Source organism: Hesperophylax consimilis, chromosome 2 (genome assembly GCF_061612785.1).
Source record: "Hesperophylax consimilis isolate HC1 chromosome 2, BYU_Hcon_1.0, whole genome shotgun sequence".
Lineage (NCBI taxonomy): Eukaryota > Metazoa > Arthropoda > Insecta > Trichoptera > Limnephilidae > Hesperophylax > Hesperophylax consimilis.
This window is the reverse complement of record NC_142837.1, coordinates 22,682,211-22,688,878: the sequence shown is the minus strand read 5'-3', so window position 1 is coordinate 22,688,878 and position 6,668 is coordinate 22,682,211. Positions and strand designations below refer to the sequence as shown.

Here is a 6,668-nt window from a genome sequence, read left to right as displayed (position 1 = left end):
CAGGCAGTAGAAAAAATGAATCGAAATATACTAGTAATTAATTGACAAACACTGTAGAAAAAATGAATCGAAATATACTAGTAATTAGTTGACTAACACTTTCAAAAAACCGTTTAGCAAAGCAAGTCTCGGATTTAAAGCGGAGAGCGTAAGAACCTCTCGTTACGAAAGCTAAAATCAAAGAAAAGTCTACCCGCCTGGACCTTTGGGGATCCGCGGCTTCCCCCCGCCCCCCCGGTAATGGTCACACCCACTTTAAACGCAGCCACGGGGTTACCATATGAAAGAATTTAAAAATAAAAAGTACTTGATTTTAAGAAAATATTACGGGGTTGAATGTTTTAATTTTAAGAAAGTTCGTTTCATAACAAATGTTGATTCTGTTTTCATTTATTTCGAATTTATTTTTGTTTTTAAAGATATACTCGTATTTTATATTTTGCAAAATAAATAGTTTACGGAGACAGAATAGTTTAGATTCTTTGTATAACTTATCTGTTGAAAATGTTCTTTTCCAATGATACATAACTTTGATAGTATAATTTTGAGTTATTTGTAAAGATGCAATATGTGCATGAAGCGCACCACCCCATCTTATTATTCCGTATATGAGTGAAGATTGTACCAAAGATAAATAAATAATTTTCATTTTGTCAATATTGAGCACTTTTTTTAGTCTGTAAAATTTGTACGTAAGATATCTTGATTTACGGACGGTGTTATTAATTTGTGATTGCCAAATTAATTTTGTATCAATATATATACCCAAATATTTGATCTTTACAATTTTTTCAAGTTCAAAGCAAGATAAGCATATTTCTTAATTACAGTTTGTTTTATGTATTCTAATTTTAAGGTTGTTGGGGTTTTTTTAAAACTATTTTTATAAAAGGTAAGATAAAATGTTTTATTATAGTTTAAGAATAGTCTATTACTTTTTAGCCATGATGAGACATATGTCATACATTGTTGCCTTCAAAAAAGTTTCAGGCCAGGATATTCCATTCACTATTATTGCTGTATCATCAGCGTAATTTGCAATTTTACCAGGGATCTAAACATCACTTAAATAATTTGTATATATATTAGAAAGTGAATTGGGCCAAGCACAGTTCCCTGTGGTATTCTATTTTTGATTCATGTTTCAGTACAATAAAAATTCCCCATTTCTGTTTTTTTTTCTATCTTTGACACAGTTAGTAAGAATTTTAAGCGTGTCATTTATGAAACCTATTTGATTCATTTTTTTATAAGCAGACTGTGATTTAAAGTATTAAATGCTTTTTTCAAGTCTAGAAATATAGTTCAACTTTTTGATCAACAGATGTGTATAATTTTGTAGTCAGATCGAATATTGCATCTTCAGTGCTTAGTTCAGTTCTGAAGCCATATTGATTTCGGGACAGAATTTTGATTTGTTCTAGGTAATTCATTATTCTATTTATGATACATTTTTCAAATATTTTTGAGAGGTTTGAAACTAAAAAGTTAGGTCTGTAATCGTCTTTTATGTGCGTTTCTCACAATTTGTGAATTGGTATTATGATGGAGATTTTAAAAATGTCCCTCTTTTAAGGATATATTAAAAATATATAGCAATGAAGTTAAAATGTAATGTTTTATTTTTTTAGCGTGTTACCTAATAAACCATCAACTCCTGTAGAATTTTTTTGATTTTAGACCGTCAATGTGTTTATCAATCTCATTTTTTGTGATGGGTAAAAATATTTTAAGGAGTTAATTGAATCGTTTTAAGTGTAAAGATGAGTCTACGGGTGTTGTATTATCAATTTTAATAGAAGATTCAAGTACTTGATCTACTTCATTTATTAAGAAATTTTTAGGGATCTGGTGAGGAGACACGATGAAAGAGGTTGTTGAAGGTTACAGTGTTTTTATCAAGTCATGATGCAGCATGGGAGATGACTTCGGGACCGATGGCGATGAAACCGGATGCAGGCGATGAAGTGGTCTAGGCGGTAGTTGGTGACGGCGCGTTAAGAGCGCCGGACTCGTGTATGTGTCAGAAACTGGTGAAGATCATGGGTCTTCTGGGTGTTCCAATGCTGAACAAGGTAGCCACAGATACGAAGGATCTGGTGAGCGGTTGAGCGGGATATGCAAGCCAGCCAGGATGTCACGGGCCGATGCGCAGACCGGCGAGGATGCCGCGGGGTCTTGGCGCGTGGATGTAGCGCTGGCCTGGTATGCTGAAGCCAGGGCACTGTGATAATCCTGTAGGAGTCCATGGATGAAACATGCAGAGTCGGGATGTATGTACGGAGGTCCGGTGCACGGCGGAAGCGCACAGGTAAGTCACTCGCAATACTGCGAATTGTTGACTGACTAATGACTGACTGACTTACTCGCTGCGTCGGGCCTATTTATAAAGCCAACGTTCTCGCGAAGTTACTACCGCCTACGCGACAGTGGTAGTAACTTCGCGAAAACGCTGGTAAATTGTTGGCTACTCGCTGATTCTCGATGTTACGATGACGTTGAAATTATGTCTAGGCAGTTGCATAGAATTTTCTATCGGTTGCGCGTAATGTACCTTGTCAAACTCGCAATTGTATTGACGTAGGTAATTCGTTCAGCGGCAAGTAGTTACTATGTTTACATTGATATCACCAGTTAATATTGCAAAGTTAAAGTTATTTCTGTTTTTAATTTTTAAAAGCAAATTAAGTTCAATAATAAAGAGAGATTCATTTAATGAAGGTGATCTTTAGATAGCTAATATCAGATAAGTACAATTACTGTGGGTAAATGTTAATTTAATTGCATAAGCTGTTTTAAAGTCTAGAATTTCAAAGACATTTTTTTTAAGACATTTTTTTTAAGACATGTTTTATAAATATCCTGGCAGGTTATAATAAAAATAACAATATTAGGAAAAAAAAATCACGTGCAATGCGGTTAGTTTGTACTTTATTCTGAAAGAATGTCATTCGGCTGCCTTATTTGTATGATTGGGGCTGTTTCTTCTTTTCTTAATAATCACCTGACCATTTTTCGCCCAGATGAATTTGTGGCCGAGACTTGAGGATTTCGCCAGGAACAGTAGGTGTTTATTTTGTTGTGTTAATTGTTCGTTTATGCAAACTTTGTTATCTTCCGGAAAATTAATATTTTTGTTAACAAAACACCATAATTTATTTTTTTCGATGATTTTGTCCTTAGTTTCTTTATTTTGGAATGATACAACTACGGCTGGATATTCGTTTAAAGGGTTTCTGTTTTTGATTCGATAAATATTTGTTATTTTTGATGATTCCGTTTCGCATTTGATGGTGTCCATTATATTGTTCACTATTTTTGATAAATTTTCATTTTCTTGAAATGGAACTTCTTGTATTTTGATGTTATTTTGTTTATGAATTTGTTCCAATTTTTTATTTGTAGTTTTATTTCATTGTTTTCCTATTGCAGTTGTTCAATAAGTGTATCATTATTTTTATTGCTTTCTTCAAATTCTTCAATTTTATTGCAATGGAAGTCCCTTAGTTCATTTTAAATTTGTTCTCTAAAAAATTTTATCAATTGTTCCGATAAATCTTCGAAATTCGTTTCCAAGAATGCAAATATTTTATTTGTGTTGCAGTCATCATCAAAGTCGTTAGATGGTGCTTTTTTAGTGGTTTTCTTTTGTTTGTTCATTTTAATGTGTTTGATGAAATTTACTAGATGGCGTTACACTAGGCTATCCTCTAGGCCAAGGCTGACCAACCTTTTTAACAAAATTAAAGATTTAATTCTCACTGGCGGGCCACTGAATACTGACGGTTCCTATTTTTGTTACCTAAGCTTTTTAAAGTCTTGTTTTATACAAAAAAAAAACAAGTAAACATATTGATATTTTATTGCCGTTTATCTAAATAATAAAATAAATAGCATCTACTGCCAAAAAACGAAACAAGATTTTGTGTAGCAAAAATCTAAATCCAATTAATTGGTACAATCAATGCGATTTCTGACATTGTTTTTTTTTTTAAATTCTCCTATGTTAGGAGTCAGTTCAGATGTTGTCAGTAGCAACAACTCAGACATATGTTTTTCAGTTAGAGGTGTTCAGAATTTTTTTTTTACAAAATTTAGATTAGAAAAAAAACTTTCCACAAACATACGTTGATTAAAAACTACTTAAAAATTGAAAGGCCAGGTCAGTTATTGCGGGAAAGTCTTCCCTTGGCACCAATTTCCAGAAATCTTCAAATTCTTCTGGAGAACTTTGTGACTTTGAAATTATTTTTTTTCTGCAAAAAGATTTTTTAGTTTAGAATGATTTTGCAACTGGATATTGGCAGGATAACTAATTATTTCAGTCAAACTGATTGTGAAAGGATTAACAAAAAAAAAATATTATTTTTTAATTCAAAGTCCTGGAATCTGCTTTCAAACAACTGTAATAAGCTTCTAATTTTAGTCTCTCTATGTCTGTCATATAATATTTTCTGATTTCTGATATCTATGGTCTGTCACTTTCCGAGCGGAATAGCTAAACACGTGACCGTGCGCAAGCTGCATTGTTTGTTTTACCGCGGGCGCGCGACACTTTTTCAAATTGGCGGGTTTTTTGAAAACGGTTCACGCGGGCCACTTATAATTCGTTCGCGGGCCACAACATGGCCCGCGGGCCTGAGGTTGGGCAGCCTTGCTCTAGGCCATTGCCTATTTATCAGCAACCCTTATAATATTAGTCTATTATGTGCTGTCAGCCAGACAGTACAGTATTCTGTTTGCTCTTTAAATGCGACAACAATTTCACTGAGCACCACACAGATTTTAAATCACTTAAGTAAGCAGTAGAAAATTTACCACTGTTCCACAGTTATATATTCACCAATATTTTTTGATTATTTCAGTGTATAAACTATGAATATATATTATATTATCGCAGAGCAATTTTTAGCGTACACGCACCGTTTGAATGTAGGTACGTTTTTTTTTTTTTTTTAGAAAGACAAACATTCCCGGGTTACGAATAACCTGACAATATTTGAAAATCTCCTACTACCACCACAATAAGCTGAAAATGTTGCTTGTGTTGTGATGGAGGACTTAGCCAGCAGAGGAATTGAACACACAGGTGGGACCCAAACGCGATGTCAATTCGGCCACCGACCGGTCGATAGATCGATAAAACCCATATGACGATAGTGGTGAAATCAGTCATCTATGGTCAGTTTGCGATATCTGCGAGCACGGTCAGAATATGATTCCGTCAGTCCGTAGACAAAGTGATTTTAGCACGCCCTCTAAGTTGTCAAATTAGCTGTCAATTGCACATTTTTTTAGATAATGTGGTTCGTTATGCAAAATAACTGGCTTATTAATAAATGAAGGTGTACTACCTAAGCTCTTAGAATTGAAAGAAATTATGTACACGATTCATGGACTTGAAATTAATTCATCTAAAACGCGATCAATTTCAAAAGTAAAACAAAAGTTTTTAGCTTAAAGACCTCAAGAACTAACTAACACCCTTTTATGTCCAAAATGTACTTGCGGACTGCCAATTATAGTTAGTATTTCAATTCTACATTTGTCAATTTATTTGTATTTTAACTTTGACGTTTAGGAATACCATCATGTTACAATTTCCTATTATATTCGGTGTCATTAACCGTTCGGGTATCGACAGCGCAATCGTACTCAGTATATTGATATAAAGTCGTCGGAAGTTAATTCTATCGATCCGATATTGGTAATTCATCAACTTCATTGGGTCTAGTAACATACATTTGATTAAAATCATGTCAAACACCTAAGAAGTTATTTTTAATTTTTGCAGATAAGTAGACGAAAAAATTTGGTTTCCTCATCCATGTCAAAACTAGTAATTTTCCTGATTTTTTACATAAGTACCTACGTCGTTTCTCGCCGGGCAAAAATTATCATATGGCATCAACGTTGTCGTTTTCACTTGAAGATTTCCGGCGTTTGATGCTATCAAATGACACCTGTCCGAGTGTCCACGTGCGACTTGAGTACGTACAGGGGCGCCGCATCTCTCATATGCTATTATTTATGTGCACTCGGGTGGCGCACACAAATAACGAACTGACACCGTCTGTTCTTGATTTGGTAGTCTGCATGACGGATTGATTCCTTTTTATTATTTTATTTTTTAATTCTTTGGATTATGACAACTCCATTTATGGACACATTCTGAGACTGAAGGAAGAGCGGACGTGCGTGAGAAGGATGAGAGGAAGATATTACTATACTGTCAATTTCAGATAAATTGTGCAAATTAATGCAAGGATTTTTTTGTTTTAATTTAAACAATATTCAGACTGAAAAAATTGAGGTTACTTATTCTAAAACCATTTTACCACCGGAGGAGTAAAAAAACCCCATCACTACAGACCCGGCACAGTTGCCCTTCGTGAGATCTGCCGCTACCAAAAGAACACCGAGCTGCTGATCCGCAATCTGCCTTCCAACTGGTACGCGAGATCGCTAAGAACTTCAAGACCGACCCGCGCTTCCAGAGCTCCGCTATGATGGCCCTGCAGGAGGCGAGAGAAGTTTACCTGTTCGACCTCTTCGAAGACACCAATCTTTGCGCGATCCACGTCATGCGCGTCACCATTATGTCCAAGGACATTCAGCTGACGAGACGCATCTGAGGCGAACGTGCCTAAGCCGGCAAGCAAGCAACT

General features: G+C 35.1%; 1 pseudogene; it reads left to right on the top strand.

The window, feature by feature from the left end:
* The first annotated feature begins 2,134 nt into the window (after window positions 1–2,134).
* On the top strand, window positions 2,135–6,650 carry LOC149425806 (histone H3-like; annotated as a pseudogene).
* The last annotated feature ends 18 nt before the right edge of the window (window positions 6,651–6,668 follow it).